The 17760-nt window shown below is 34.5% G+C and overlaps 1 pseudogene; it reads left to right on the top strand.

Moving 5' to 3' along the window:
- The first annotated feature begins 10042 nt into the window (after positions 1 to 10042).
- On the top strand, positions 10043 to 10132 carry LOC113601202 (uncharacterized; annotated as a pseudogene).
- The last annotated feature ends 7628 nt before the right edge of the window (positions 10133 to 17760 follow it).

The raw sequence follows: 17760 nt of genomic DNA, 5'->3' as shown, positions 1-17760 counted from the left end.
CACGAGTGCTTTTATAACCATAGCTTACTTTGTAGTAAAGTTGTAATGACAGCTGTCATCAAAAGGCTTTCATGAAGCATTTGCTGACCTTTAGATGCTGCATGTAACAAGTGCTGTTGTAAAATCTTCAGGGTCTTGCTTTGGAGTCTCTTACTTCAACATAGTTGTCACATGCTTAACTCTAAATGTACCAAACAGAATCTGCTAATTCAAGCCATTTATTTCCCTGATGGTTACCTCACTCCTTATGTATTCAGAGTTCCTCTCACGTGCCAGAAACTATATTATGTCTAGATGCATGATGATGAACAAAATAGTCATGCTCATATCCACTTGGAAATCACTACCTACCAGTGTTGCTAGACAGAAAATAAACAAACATACAGATAAATATACATCATATTTTCATGATTCTTGAATAGCTGGGAGATGCCTTTCCTAGTTCCTATATCATTATATCAGTGTGCTTTTAACCATTTGTTTCACAAGTGTATAAATTCTCAAGTACTTAACACTGATTGACAATGGAATGTGTATTGAGGGTGGGACAAATACTGACATTTTAAAGGCAGTGGACCAAGGCTCTTCAAACAGTGGTTACCAAAATCGTGAGTGGGGTGAGAAAGAAGACGTTCATTGAGGTCTTTCAGTTCCATAACATTTTTTTTAAAGTTCTTATTTATTTATTTTGAGAGACAGAGCATGAGTGTGGCAGGGGCAGAGAAACAGGGAGAGAAAGAATCCCACGCAGGCTCCACCCTGTGAGCAGAGTCTCACACAGGGCTTAATCTCAGAAATCGGGATCAGGACCTGAGCTGAAATCAGATGTCCAGCGCTCAACCTACTAAGCTACCCAGCCACCCCTGTTAACACATTTTAAATATCAACTTTAGGGAAGCCTGGGCGGCTCAGTTGGTTAAGCCTCCAACTGTTGGTTTTGGCTCAGATCATGATCTCCCGGTTCCTGAGTTCAAGCCCCGCATTGGGATGTGTGCTGACAGTACAGAGCCTGCTTGGAATTCTCTCTGCCTCTCTCTCTCTCAATCTGCCCCTCCCCTGCCGGTGCGCGCTCGCGCGCGCTCTCTCTCTCTCTCTCAAAATAAATAAACTTAAAAAAATCAACTTTAAATTTCTGGTATCTCTAATCTTTAAAAAAAAGTTTAAACTTGATAACCTTCATGTCCATAATATAAACAAGTATGTTAGGAGTATTTCAAAGTGAATGCTTATGTTTTACCTTATGCCTGTGTTTTTACCCCTACTCAGTGTCATGGGGATCGTGCAAAGTGCCAATGTTTAATAATTAATACAATGTTTCTTAAAGTGAGATTTAATTATGTATCATTTAGTACTTGCTAGAAATAGACTATGCTAATTTTAAAATTTATTTTCAAGCCTTTCCTTCTAATCTCATAGGTATAAGTAACATACCAAGGATAACCATTGAGAAGGGGATGTTTGTCTTCATTCTTTATAAGGTACTTTTTCCCCCCTTGAGAACAGATTTTACTGAGCCACATGAAAAGATTTTCACTGTAAAGAAAACAATTGTAGAGGAAGCAAGCAAGTCAGACAATCCTTAGAAAAATCTGTTCAAATTATGCCAAAAAAATATAAATGATGGTAAGTGTCAGGTTAACTATCTTATATATATGGTTTGTTTGGCCATATTTTAAAATAGGCCTCAAAAAAATTCTGACACATGGGATAAGTTCTATCACCATGTTTTTAACCTGAAGTAAACTTTATATGGCTCCTTGTTCCTGATTTTTCTAATTCCCTTCACCCCAGTGGCTCAGTAGAGTCTCTCCAGCTCCATTTCAGACTTAATCAGTTCAGCAACTTCCCAGGCCTCATGTGAACAAATATGAAAGATTGGAAAAGTGAAGCTGCTCTATACAATGGGGGCTCATTAACATTGTTTTAACAAGCCTTAGTTTATGCGAGCGGTTGTCTAACATGCAGCTCTAATTTGAATCCACACTTCTCAGCATGGTAATGAGGGCTCTGCTGAATGCCAGTGTTTGTGCATATACATGAGCACTCTGAATTTAATTCAATCAAGAAAATAAAAACTTTCAGACTCAAGCTTAATTTGACTTTGGATTAACCATTCTGACAACACTGTAAAGTTCCCTATGAACGCATACACTTCAAAGAAAGATTAGAGGACATGATGAAATAGTGTGCAGCTGGCATTTACTTTAAAAGGAGAAATATTTAAATTTCTTCTTTAGGGGGAAGGTCATGTTTTCTGTTCCATTACGGCATTAGTAATGTACGTGCCCTCATGTGTGGTTTAAGAGAGCACAGAGAAAGGTTTGAATCTCGGTTTTGCTACATAGAGCCATGTGGCTAGAACAATTTACTCATGAGTTTTGGCACTGGCAAAATATAGCCCCCTACAATATGATATCCAGGATGGGAAAACAAGATGCACATTGAATGATTAAAATAAATAATAATTCATTCTATTCATAATCAGTGAATCATTGAAATCAAACATACACAAAATAAATCATGGAAATATTTTAATTAAAGCAGCCATGCAGGAAAAAATAGGTTTCTGGATTTTTTTTTACTAAAATACAAAATAGGAGGGCCTACGTGGCTCAGTCGGTTAAGCATCAAACTCTTGATTTTAGCTCAGGTCACGATCTCAGGGTCATGGGATCGAGCCCTGCATCAGGCTCTGTGCTGACAGCTCAGAGCCTGCTTGGGATTCTCTCTCCCTGCCCCTCCCCTGCTCATACTCGTTATCTCTCCTTCTCTCTCAAAATAAATAAATAAAACTTTAAAAAATTAAATAATTAAAATACAAAATAAAACATTTCATCAATTTGAAAATTAGTTATGAAATAAGATTTCTTAGGAAATACAAAAATTTTAGAATATATTTTCATATATATTTTATATAATACATTTTATAATTAATCTAAGAAATGCACACAAAAGTAGATATTTTAGAATATATACATGTTTATTCTGAAGTTTTATTTTTCAGAATGTACGTATGTATATGTATGTGTATGTGTGTGTATATGTATGTATATGTATATGTATATACATATATATATGTATATATATATATATATATACATATATAAGGTATGTATATATACATACCTTAAGTTTTTCAAAATTTATAATGAAATTTCATCTTAGCCTTCTATCCCTCAATAATGTATAATACATTGTCAAACTGTCTAAATGTTTTTCCTTTGCTTATTTGCTGGTGAACTTAATTATAAGTTCCATTTCATACTCAAAGTCAGATTGAAACAATACATAAAAGGTATATTCACCTTATTTTCCATAATTCTTTCTTTTGCTGAAACTTTGCAATGACTCTCCATTTTATTCAGAATCAAGGGTGCCTGGGTGGCTCAGTCAGTTAAACTTCTGACTCTTGATTTCAGCTCACGTCATGAGCTCATGGTTTGTGGGTGTGAGTCCCACGTGGGGTTCTTTGCTTGGGATCCTCTCTCTCCTTGTCTCTCTCTCTCTCTTAAATAAAAATAAAATAAAATAAAATAAAATAAAATAAAATAAACTTAAAAAAAAAAGAATCAAAAGTTAAGTTCTTATAATGACCCATGAGGCTTCTACCAATTATTCTCTAGCCACCTACCCTTCAACGCAAAGTCCTAGGGATATTCTCCAGTTACTCCCTCCTCCAGCTACTTCTCTCACCTCATCTTTTATTTATTTTCTTCTCACCCACTTGCTCCATTCAAACTGTCACTGGCTGGAAAGTGCTTCCACCAGGTAATCTTCATGGCTAATCCCCCTCCTTCTTCAAGTCTTTGGTCACGTGTCATTTTCCTAATGAAGCCCATTTTGCAATACCGCATTTGAATTAAAACTCATCACTTGCCTGTATTCTGTTCCCCCTTACCTAGTTTCTAATCTCTCCTCTTTTTATTTATAGTAATAATTACTATATGATGTAATTTATTTAGTTATATCTTTAATGAGTAGATGTACTTCTACCCTAGCTAGAATGCAATAGTAAATATAATAAATAATATACTTATGAATTTTCCTAATTTTATTTATTAAGCTTATGATATTAAGCTTATTGATTTTGCTTATTAAGCTAAATAGATCCTCCTCAATTGTTCATCTTCTTCCAACCTGAGGTAATTATTGTTTGTTTTAAAAAATTTGTTTAAATGGGAGTCTCAGTTGGTTAAGTGTCCTACTTGGGCTCCGGTCATGATCTTGTGGTTTGTGGGTTTGAGCCCCACATTGGGCTCTGTGTGGACAGCTTAGAGTCTGGAGCCTGTTTTGGATTCTGTGTCTCCCTCTCTCTCTTCTCCTCCCCTACTCATGCTCTCTCTCTCAAAACTAAAGATTTAAAAAAATAAAAAATAAAGCATGTTTAAAAACATTTTTTAATGTTTATTTATTTTTGAGAGAGAGGGAGAGAGACATGGCACAAGTGGGGGAGGAGCAGAGAAAGAGGGAGACATAGAATCTGAAGTAGGCTCTGAGCTGTCCGCACAGAGCCCATCGTGGGGCTCAAACTCACAAACCATGAGACCATGACCCAAGCTAAAGTCGGAAGCTTAACCTATCGAGCCATTCAGGTGCCCTTAAATTTTTTATTATTCATGGGGGTGATGTTTTTTTCAAAATGGGTTCTGAAGTAGTACATAGATAATAGGCTTCCTAAATTCATGCATATCTTTAGTATATCCTTACCTTGGCTGGTTACAGCATTTATGGGCTATAGCTCTATTCTTTCTTTAGCCTGTTTTCTTATATCAAGACTGGCAAAGGAGTAACTCAATACTAGTCTGACTTTTTTTTCTTTGTATGAAACTTGCACTTTCTGCCTGGAAGCTTTACAAGACTAATATGAATTTTTGTTGTTTTGATATCTGGAATTTTATCAATATGCATAGGAACATTTGTTTTCTTATCAATCTAATCCAGAATTTAATGAGATTTCAATCTGCAGAATTGGATTCTCACTAATCTCAAGGAATTTTCTCCTATATCTTCCGTAATTACTGACTTCTGTTCCATTTTGTTCCATTTTATTTTCTGAATTTATCATCTAAGTTCCTAGCCTTCTCATTTCAGACTTACAGTTCTTTATATTTTGCCCTATGCTTGGAGCTATTTTTTCCATTTCATTTTCCAAGCGACTGACATAGGCCCACTTAATACATTTTTGGTTAATTGGATAGTTATGTTTTCCTTTGTTTATGACTTCGTATGAGCATTTTTTCTAAACCAAACTTACATTAATTACTTACAACATTGTAGAGAGAAGATAGAATATGCAGCTAATGTGTTTATTTTGCTTTGCTTCTTGAAACTAGATACAATGGTGTGAATTTAATGCTTAATAGAATAATAAATAGAGATAATAAATAGGAAGAAATACAATAATAAAAAACTAACATTTTTCAGCATCTCCAAATTGTGAACATTCATGTAGTCCAACTTTTAAGACTGTGACCATTTCCAAAGTATACGTGTAAAAAATATACCTATTTCAAAATATGGTGAGGTCCTCATTTTTATGAAAAGAGGAGCCACCAATCTCAATTTCCAAAATGAATTATCTTCTGACATTTTTCATACTGATGAGTCTAGCAAGGCACATTTTAAAAATGAGGCAGCTGTTAAGTTTAAGAAAATTTCACAAATTAGAATCACTTGGTTAAGTCTAATCAGAAAAGTTCTATGCAATACACAGAAGCAGTCCCAGTGGAATTCTGGATACCAAATGGTCCATTGTCATATTTGTATGAAATTTTTATCCCATCCCACAAGATAAATTTGATATATTTTATGATATACCAGTGAAAAATTAAATTATATTTGTTTCCTTTGGAATTTAAAATAAAATGTGATTACTATTTTTAAGAGAATGCAAAAAAATGTGCAGGATATTTGTTCCCTCACCAGTTTATTAAAGAAAGTGTTTAAACTCTTTATACTGAATGACACTGATAAAAAATTTAAAGAACAAAAGTTAGGGCTTATATAATAAAAAATGGAACTCATCCATATGGTTGCTTGTATAAATATAGTGTATTAAATAATTCAAGATACTGTACCCTTATGCATATAATGCTATGGTTTAGTGATGCTTATTGTAAATGATGCAAAAGGCAATATCAGAAGAAGTCATCACCATTCTTGAAAAAACAGAACTCTTTACCCCCTTAGGTTGAATTAATATTATAACCACTGGTGAAGTATAGCATACATATTTTTTAAAATATTCTATTAACAATAGGTTTTTAAACATTTTTTTTCTTTTTTTTTTCTTAGCTTTAGGACAAGAACATAGGAAACATAAATTCTTTGTTACTGATTTCACCACTACAATATAGCACAGATCAGGGAAAACATGGATGAGGAAGAATGAAATTTATTAACTTCCTGGGTTTGACAAACACGTTTCTAAGACTGTAAAAATATATAATAGATTATATTATCCAATTTTTGAATATCCACAAAGATGAATAAAAAGTTTGGTGCTTCCTAAGAGACTCTTAAAAACAGAGAACAAACTGAGGGCTGATGGGGAGTGGGAGGGAGGGGAGGGTGGGTGATGCGTATTGAAGAGGGCATCTTTTGGGATGAGCACTGGGTGTTGCATGGAAACCAATTTGACAATAAATTTAATATATTTAAATTAAAAAAAAGTTTGATGCTTCCAAAAAATGACAGGACATCTTAAAAAACTTATCGTACGGGGTACTACTATTTTACTACCTGATGTTCAATTCTTAGGTTTAATTTTTTTCAGAAGAAAGTGGAGTGCAAGTATGAACGTTGTTCTGAGACTTCATATTATATTAAATAGTTGAAAGCTAGTATTACTTATATAACAAACATTAATAAATCCATTGCTTATGTAATAAATACTATGACATTGCACTTTTTTTGCTTTACTGAACGTATCAAGCAATTGAAAGGAAATCAATCTACAAACAAAGGTCATTACATGGAGGAGGACAAGCTCTTCTCTATCTGCAGTTTTGTGGGGATTTTTTTGTTTTTTTAATGTTTATTTTTGAGAGAGAGAGAGAGATAGAGAGGCTGCAAGCAAGGGAGGAACAGATAGAGACGGGGACGGGGGACCCAAAGTGGGGTCTGTGCTGACAGCAGACAGTCTGATGCAGGGGTTGAACCCACAAACCAAGAGCCCGGCGCTTGACTATCTGAGCCACCCAGGAGCTCCTCTATCTCTCCAGTTTGAACTGCAGATGTGAAAAGAAAATGAACTTTTATTCTCTAGTTAAAGCATGAGTAGCTAAAGGTGAAATGCTTTTCATAGATATCTTCTTGGAAAGTCCAGTTAACTTTTATTAATATTATACTTACTGATTTCTGGCTTTCACTTAGGATGGAGTTTGATAAGTATCATTTCCATCCTACCACCACTGCAACCAACAAACTCTGACAGCCTTCAGATTCATAACTTCTCTTAAATCCATCAGAGAACCAAAGTGACAGGACAATCAACTAACCTTAAACTAAGGAAAGTCAGATACCTTCAAAAGGAAGTAAAATATAAGCCCTTGTTTACCTGACAGTGAATTCCATCAGACACTTGGTGAAGTCAGAAAAAATGGGACATATTTTAAAAATATTGATAATTTAAATAATTTAAATATTGAAAAGAAAAAACCCACTGTTCAATCAGAATTATAAATTCATCAAAAAATCTTACATAGTTGAAGATGGGACTAACCATCAGGCAAAACATTAAGAGGGTATATTGCCAATAGGCCTGCACTATATAATGTTAAAGGAGGTATTTCAGATGGAAGAGTTAATACAAGACAGAAATTTGGACCTACCCTATTAATAATGTGCACTGGAACTTATACTACTATTTCTATAAGGTGACTGAATGTTTAAAGCGAAATTAATAGTAATGTATTGTGTGTTTGTAGCATGTATAAAAAAGGAAATGTATAGCAATAATAGTACAAAAAAGGAAAAATGGAGTGTACCCTTTTAAGGTCATTGTACTGCATGTAGAGCAGACATAATTTTACGTAAAGGTAGAAACTGATTAATAAAGGGTAGATATTTTCAAACCCAGGGACATTATTTAATGTGGAAAGAAGTCAGTGGTGGGGATAATCAAAATTATAAAATTGTTAATATCAAATAAGACACAGAAAGAGGAAAAATGAACAGATGGAACAAATAGAAAACAGCTAGCAAGATGGTAAATTTTAATCCACCCTCAATAATTACTTTGAAGGTAATTCAAAGTACATAAGAGAGTCAATTAAAATCAGAGACTGACATATTGGATATTTTATATATACCAAACTATATGCTGCGTACAATAAAACCACATAAACATAAAGACAGAGATAGGCTAAAAAGTAAAGCATATCATTGCAAGTAGAAATGGAAAGAAAGCAGTAACAGCTACATTAATGTCACATAAAGTAGACTTCAGAACAAGGACGTTTATGAGTTAAATAATGACATCACAAAATGATAAAGATGACAATTCCCCAAGAAAATATATAATTCCTAAATGTGCATACATCTCATAACAAAGCAAACATGAAGCAACAACTAATAGCACTAAAAGTACTACTACACATCCACAATTATATTTGGAGACATTAATATTGCCCTTTCAATACTTGAATGAACAAAATATAAACAACAATATCAAAGCATTTGGCCTAATTGACATTTATAACCCCTCTTTAGTGAGAACAGAAAATGCACATTGTTTTCAAGTGCAAATGAGATACTCAGAAAGAAAAGCTATATTGTGAGTCATAAAATAAAAAAAAATGTATATTTAAAAGTCTAGTCATTATAGGTCTATTTGGTCTTACTGAATTGCAGTGAAGTAACAAATATATTGGGAAAATCTTCAAATATTTGAAAACTAGCTCCCTTGTTTAAATTTTTATTCATTCATTCATTCATTCATTCATTCATTCATTCGTTTAGAGAGAGAGAGAACAGGGGAGGGAAAGAGAGAGGGGGGGGAGACAGAGAATCCCAACTAGGCTCTGCCCTGTCAGCACAGAGCTGTGAGATCACAACGTGAGCCTAACCCAAGAGTCTGACGCTCAACCAACTGAGCTACTCAGGTACCCTGGAAATTAGCTCCCTTCTAAGTAACCAATGGGTGAAAGAGAAAAACAGAACAAAAAATTTTTAAAAATTTGAAGAGAATGAACATAAAGGCACAATATATCAAATGTATGGAATACAGCCAATGTAATCTTTAAAAAGAAATGTATAGCATTAAAGACTTACATTATAAAAGAAGAACTTTCTAAAATAAATGAACTATGCTTCTACCTTAATAGGCTGGACAAGGAGCGGCAAATTGATTTCAAAGCAAGAGCAAGGGAAAAAATGAAATACAAGAGCACAAGACACAAAACTGACAAAAGAATAACAAATAAGAAAACTCAAGTAAATGAAAAGCCAGTTCTTCAAAAAAAAATTGGTAAATCTTATCAAGCTCTAAAATCCAAGAAATAAATACAATAGAGAGAAGACACAAACAACCAATATAAGGAATAAATGATGGGATAACATTACAGACACTACAAATATTAAAAATATACTTAAATAAAATTACAAAAATCCATGCTCGTTATTTTGATAATTTAGGTGAAATACAAAATCTTTGACAGAAACAAACTGCCAAAGCTCACCATAAATAGACTGAATGCCCTGTGTTTAATAAGAAACAGTTAAAAATCTTCCCATATAGGAACTCCAACCACAGATGGATTCAATGGAAAATTATACTAAACATTTAAGTAGGACATCATATCAATTTTATGGGCACTGTTTCTAAATATAGAAGAAATAACACGTTTTAAAAGGCAAGTATTAACCTGATACCAAAGCTCAATAAAAACATCTTAAGAAATGAAAATTATAGACCCAATATCCCTCACAAACACAAATACAAAAATTCACATCCAAACATTAGCAAGTAGAAACCAATAACGTGTAAGATAATATAACATGACCAAGTGAGTTTCATCTCCAAAAAAAAAAAAAAAGTCAGTTCAATATTCAAAAATCAGTCAAGGTAAAGATACAGGGATTAGCATGGCCCCTGCACAAGGATGACACGCAAATTCAAGAAGAGTTTTTTGCTGAATGCTGTGGATCAGGATACAGTGTCAGGCATGGAAGTCACTGTCCATGTTTGAGAAGGACAGAATTACCACCAGGACATTGAAGGCCCCCAATCCTCTGTCCCCAAGCCTACTTTTTTTTTCCTAATAAAATATTTTTTCTTTTACTTCTAAAAAAAAAAAACTCAAGGTGATTCACCTCATTGACAAAGATGCAAAACCACATGATCATATCAGCAGATAAAGAAACATTTCTTTAACAAAATTCATATATATTTATTTATGCAAACTAGAAATGGAAGTGAATGTCCTCAACCTGATAGAGAGATCTATAATAAACCTAACATACACATCAGGTAACATACATACTGTGTTTAATAATGAACAAAGAATAAAACCACATCAATAGGACAAGAAAAAATACAACTGATTTTGTTCACAGCTAACATGACAGTCTTGATAAAATACCAAAAATTCTACAAAAAAGTTTGATTAGAACTAAGTGAACATAGTAAGATCACAGAATATCAATATACAAAAATCAATTGTATCCTTAAAGACTAGAAATGAAAAGCTGTAAATTAAGATAAAAATATCACTACTTTTAATAGCATGAAAAGACATATAAATCACCTAAAATCTTGCAAAATATGTGTAAGATCTGTATGCTGAAAACTACAAAATACTGATGAAACAAATAAAAAAATAACTAAACAATGTGAGTGGTATTCCTGTGTCACAGATTGAAAGATCCAATAATGCAATTCCAATCAAACCCTAGCAAGCTTTTCTTGAAAGAAATCAACAAAGTCTAACTTTATGTAAATGTAGATTATAAATTTATAAAAAAAGGATAAGGAACTATAATAAGGAAAGCAAGTTTAAGAAAGAACAAAGTAAGCTTACTAACACTACCTACTCTCTAGACCTATTATAATCATAAAATAGTGAGGATGGAATGAATTGAAGTCGTGGGTTATATAGATCAGTGAAAGTAAAAAGAGGGCTCAGAAAAAGATGCTTAAATAAAAGTTCAATGAATTATCAACAAAGGTTGTTTTTACTTTGTAATGATTATTTATTTGTGAGAGAGAGTACGAGCAGGGGAGGGGTAGAGAGAGAGGGAGACAGAGGTTCTGAAGCAGGCTCTGCGCTGACAGCGGAGAGTCCTATGCAGGCTGAACTCAGGAACCATGAGATCATGACCTAAGTTGAAGTCAGACACTTAACTGATCGAGCCACCTAAGTGCCCCTCAATAAAGGTTTAAAGATAACTCTTCAGGGAAAGGACAGTTTTTTCATAAATAGTGCTGGAACTATTAGATATATGTTGGCTAACAGTGGAACTCAACTCATATCATATACCTCTTACCCAAATAAAAAACTTAAAATGTACCATAGACCTAAATGGAATGTAAAATAAAAAACAAAGATCCTTAGTAGAAAACATAGGGGTAAATCTTACATTTGGCAAAGATTTCTTAGATACGACCCTGAAAGCACAAACCATAAAATAAAACATAAATTGGATTTTACCATAATCAAAATGTTATGCACTTTGACAAAATATATATTATTAAAGGAGTGAAAGACAACTTACAGAAAGAGAGAAATATATCAATACATGCTAATACGTAATTGATAGCTCTATTCAGAAATACAAAGATCTCTCAAAGTTCAACAAAAATAAAAGCAAATATTCCCCAAATTGGACAAAATGTTTGGACACTTCTCCAAAACAGAAATATGGATGGCCAATGAGTACAAAAGAAAATGCTCAACATCAAATCATTGGGAAGGACAAATTCAAACCATAATTAGATGTCACTATATGTGTTTAAATGGCTAAAAGTTACCAGGTATTACCAAAAATATGGAGCAACTAGAAGTCACAACAATTTTCTTTGGAATTCAAAATGGTATAGCCATTTTGGAAAAAATTTTGTCAATTTGTTATAATGTTAAAAGGGCACTTACCCTATAACCAATCAATTACGTATATTTATCTATGTGAAGTAAAAGATGTGCACTCACCCAATAATCTATATGCAAATATTTGTGACAGTTTTGTTTGGAATCAACAGAAACTGAAAACAGGCCAATTGTGCTTTAACTGTGAAACCAATAAACAAAATGTGTTACACCCATACAGTGGAATACAACTCTGGAATACACGTGAATAGTTGAATAATACACGCAATGATTTGAAAGAATCTTAAATTGGAAAAAAAAATAAAAACAAAAAAGCTTTATATTGCATGATTCAATTTATTTGGCTTTCTTACAAACACAAAACTATAGAGACAGAAAACAAGTCAATGGCAATACTAGGGAAGCACCGTCTATGAAGGAACATAAAGGGCTTATTTGAGTGTTGGAGCAGTTCACTATCTTGATATTGGTGGTAGTCACATGACAATATATTTACGAAAGTAAAAAGGGTAAATTTTACTGTACACAACTTATACCTAATTAAAATGAAAAACCATATTTATAATTTTGCTTACATATAGCTGATAACTATCAGTTCCTTCCAGTTTAGTTCAAAGCTAATTCCTACCTGACAATAGGAAATATTTCCTTTTGTTAGATTATATACCAAATGACTTTCAATGACCAGAAAAAAATCCCAGCTAATTATTCTAATTTATTTTGCTATTAGCTTGAAATATTTGGGTGTTTTTTAAGTTTATTTATTTTGAGAGAGAGAGAGGAAGAGAGAGAGAGCACGTGCAAGGAGAGCAGGGGCAGAGAGACAGGGAGAGAATCCCAAGCAGGCTCTGTGCTGTCAGCATGGAGCCCCATGCAGGGTTAGAACCCCCGAACCGCGAGATCATAACCTGACCCCAAACCAAGAGTAAAATGCTCAACCAACTGAGCCACACAGGTACCACAGCTTAAAATATTTGTAACTGCTGATAGCCAATACTCTTTCCTAAAAGTGAAATTTATAACCAAATACATAAAGTTTTTTATAAAGATCATAATAACAATAGTTCTTTTCTTTGAGGATATAATTGTGAATCATTCCATTGTAACCTTAAAAACTTTATAAAGACTGACTTAATTGGGACACATGTATTTTAGATTACATAGTTTCAATGTATTAAAAAAATACAGAGCAAGTGTTCAAAACTTTTTTTAATTTTTATTTATTTTTGTTTTAATTAGAAAACAATTTTTTGACAACTCTCAGAGTTTACTGGTTACAAGGGAGGAGGTGGGCGGGGGGAAGGAGGACATAGGGGATGGTATTCAAGAGTATACTTATTGGGGTGCCTAGGTGGCTCAGTCAGTTAAGCATCTGACTCTTGATTTGGGCTCATGGTGAGATTGAACCCTGCATCAGGCTCTGTGCTGACAGTGCGGGGCCTGCTTGGGATTCTCTCTCTGCCACGCCCCAACTCACACTCTCTATCTCAAAATAATAAACTTTAAAAACAAAATTCTTAAAAATAAAGGGCACACTTATCATGATAAAAAATAATACAATGATTACAAAATTTAAAAGTAGTTTTTTTAAGTGATTTGATAGTTCATGTTTTGCAAAGTAGTTTCCAAAATGTATATTGTAATGTACAAAGAAAAGTCTATGGATATGTTGGAAAAGATATATTAATAGTACCATATTTCAACACTTACAGTATTTCAAAATAATATTATAATCAAAATTTATAATGCCTTTACAGTGGGAATAAATTGCACATGGAAGCATTTGAATGAACATGTATTCTAACATTAGATAGCTCTGTCTTTTGGATCTCTGCCTTCTGAGGCAAAATTTTCCCATTCGTAACACAAGAGTGGGAAGAAATACATGGATAATAATTAGGCTTGCAAACTGATAAAAATCTATGGCTCTAAAAAGTCCAATTCACTATAAAGTAAACTGTAAAAGTGGAGAATGGCTTAGGGCAGGGAAAGAATGGAAATGGAAAGTGTGTAGGTAGGTTGCCACTCCAGATGATGGTGGTGGTGACTAGTGAATGCCAGTGGATATAAAGAAAACCAGCCTAACCATATTTATTTTATTAGAAAAGCTAAGTAAAGGTAACTGAGATTAGTATGCAAAAACTTTTCCAGCTGCTAACAATCACATACATAAGCTAAAGTCTCAGGGTTTCACCAAGAAGTAATTTCAAGGTAGGCAGTAATATTTATTAATATAAGCCCTCAAAAATGGCTCCCTCTGGCTTCTATGTGTTTGACAAGGAAGAATTTTAGTCTTATATAGAATCATTCTCCCAACATTCTTCTGAAAATCCACAGGGAAGCTTACTTATATAATGTGAATTTTCAATAGGTATCCCTAATTCAGGGTTCATGTATCCCTTTGAATTAGGGATACACACATTCTAATGTTTATAGCAGCATTATGTACCATAGCCAAATTATGGAAACAGCTCAAGTGTCCATTGACTGATGAATGGATAAAGAATTAGTATATATATTTATATATATAATTATATATACTATATAATATATAGTATAATATATATATATATAATGGAATATTACTCAGCCATAAAGAAGAATGAAAGCTTGGGCGCCTGGATGGCTCCACTGGGGTTGAGCGTATGACTTCGGCTCAGGTCATGATCCCACTGCTTGTGGGTTTAAGCCCCACATTGGGCTCTGTGCTGACAGCTCAGAGCCTGAAGCCTGCTTCAAATTCTGCCCCTCCCCTGCTCATGCTCTGTCTCTCTTTCAAATATAAAATATTAAAAGAAATTAAAAAGAATGAAATCTTGCCCTTTGCAAGGACATGAAGGGAGCTAGAGAGTATTAGGCTAAGCAAAATAAGTCAGAGAAAGACAAATACCATATGACTTAACTTATACATAGAATTTAAGAAAACAAACGGGTAAAGGGAGGAAAAAAAGAGATAGGCAAACTAAGAAACAGATTCTTAACTATAGAGAACAAACTGATGGCTTCCATAGGGGAGGTGGGGGGATGGGTGAAATAAGTGATGGGAATTAAGGAGTGCACTTGCTGTGTTGAGCACTGGGCATTGTATGGAATCACTATATTTTGTACACCCAAAACTAATATTACACTCTATGCTAAGTGGAATTTAAATAAAAACTTAAAAAAAGAGGTAGTATGACTTCAGGATTCTAGGATATGGCACATCCTAGGATAAGTGGGTCAGAAGGAAATGGAGAGAGTCAGGGATCCTGGCAGCCACATTCAGACAGTGGACACTCTTGGGAATCCTGACTGGGGCAATGGTGGGAGAGAGTCCATACGGGGTGGGATCAGAAGGGGGTGGATGAGGAAGAGTAGTGGATGAGCAATTTTGCCATATAGTGAAGCAGAGAACCCAGGGGTGAGGCAGCTAGAGGGAGTGGGCTAAGGGTTTGGAGTGGCTGAGGGACTTCGAGCAGGGCACTCTTACCATGTATAAGGGTGGGCAGTGTGGGGTGCATGAAAGGTGCCCTGGAAGACAGGAACGGGCAACCAAGTGGATGCTTTCAGGGATGGGCCCTTGGGAGAAGGATGGAAGTTGGGAGAGAGGAGTAGGTACGGTGAGTGAAACCTTCTGCAGCAGCCTTGGATGTCCCTAATCCCAGGATCCCTCTTGGGAGGGTATCATTCCATATGCATTTTTAAAAAAAGGGACACTGAACCACAGAGAAGTTAAGTAACTTTCCCAGAGCCACACAGTTTTGAACTTTGACAGGGAAGCCATATTTGCAAGCTGGCTGGTTTAAAAGCCAAGAGGGGAGGAACAATGTTCCCTCTGTAGTGGCTTTAGCCTGGGAGGCAGTTTAAGGAGCAGGCCCTGCAAGCCCCAGGGCAGGCTGCCCAGGGAAGTGCAGAGGTGTTGGGGTTCACTCATCCAGTCACTTGCAAGTACAGAATTCCTGATAAGTTGGGCAAGCCTCAAGGTAGTGCAGCACGAAGAACTGAGCTATGAAGATGCATATTGCTAAGTGAAAGATGTCTATCTGAGAGGGCTACATACTATATAATTCCAACTATACAATATTCTGGAAAAGGCAAGACTATGGAGACAGTAAAATGATCAGTGATTGCCATGGGTAGGAATAAAGAGAGATAAATAGGCTGAGCACAGAGAATTTTTAGGGTAGTGAAAATACTCTATATGATATTACAATGATGGATATACATCATTAAGCTTTTGTTCAAACCCATAGAATATACATCACCAAGAATGAACCCTAAGGTAAAATGATGAACTCTGGATCATTATAATGTGTCAATGTATGTTCATTCTTAGTAAAGAAAAAAAAGGTACCATTTTGCTGAATGATGTTGATAATGGGGAGGCTATGCATGTGTAGGGACAAGAGATGTAGGAGACATATCTGCACCTTCCTCTCAATTTTGTTGAAAACCTAAACTACTTTAAAAAATTAAAGTGATTAAAAAAAACCCTGATCATTCCATATCACTCTATTATGTAATAGTTTTAACCAAGAAAGAATGCATAAATAATGAAGTAACAAAAACTATAAGGTTAAACTTTAGACCTCCCCACATGCAGAGAATATCTGAATTTAATCACACTGGATAGAAGTATTTATTTAAAAATTGGTTGAATAAGTAATTTCTAGCCCAAAGTAAGTAATCTAAAACAAAAATGTAAACATATAAACATGAACTATAAAAATAAGATCAATATCATAACAGTATGGTAGGGGTACAAAAATAGACACATAGATCAATGGAGCAGAATAGAAAGTCCAGAAATATACCTGGTTATATGGCCAATTAATTTACAACAACAGGGACAAGAATATGCAGTGGGGAAAAGACAGTCTCTTCAACAAATGGTGCTGGAAAAACTGGACAGTTACATGAAGAAGAAACTGAACCACTTTGTTACACCATACACAGAAATAAACTCAAAATGGATTAAAGACCTAAATATGAGACATGAAACCATAAACCTCTTAGAAGAAATCATAGACGGTAATTTATTTGACATTAGGTGTAGGAATGTTTTTCTAGATAGGTCTCCTCAAGTGAAGCAAAAGCAAGATTAAATGACTGGGACTGTACCAAAATTAACAGCTTTTGTACAGTAAAGGAAACCATCAACAAAACAAAAAGGCAACCTATTTACTGGGAGAAGATACTTGTAAATGGTTTACCTGATAAGGAATTAATATCCAAAATACATAAATAATGTACACAACTTGGCACGCAAACCCCCAAATCACAAATAATCTCATTAAAAATGAGGAGAGGACCCGAGTAGATATTTCTCCAAAGAAGAAACATAGATGGTCAACAGATACATGAAAAGGTGCTCAACATCAATCGTCATCAGAGAAATGCAAATTAAAACCACAATGAGATATCACTTTACATCTGTCAGAATGGATAAAATAAAAAAGACAAGAAATAACAAGTGTTGGTGAGGACGTGGAGAAAAAGGAAAATTTGTGCCCTGTTGGTGGGAATGCAAATTGGTGCAACCACTTTGAAAAACAGTGTAGAAGTTCCTCAAAATATTAAAAATAGAATTACCATATGACCCAATCATCCTGCTACTGGGTATTTACCCCCCAAAACCAAGAGCACTAATTCTAAAAGATATATGTACTCCTATATTTATTACACTATTATTTAAAGTAGCCAAGACATAGAATCCACCAATTATCCACAATAG

This window comes from Acinonyx jubatus, chromosome A1 (genome assembly GCF_027475565.1).
Source record: "Acinonyx jubatus isolate Ajub_Pintada_27869175 chromosome A1, VMU_Ajub_asm_v1.0, whole genome shotgun sequence".
NCBI classification, from domain to species: domain Eukaryota; kingdom Metazoa; phylum Chordata; class Mammalia; order Carnivora; family Felidae; genus Acinonyx; species Acinonyx jubatus.
This window is presented reverse-complemented; position numbering and strand designations above follow the sequence as displayed.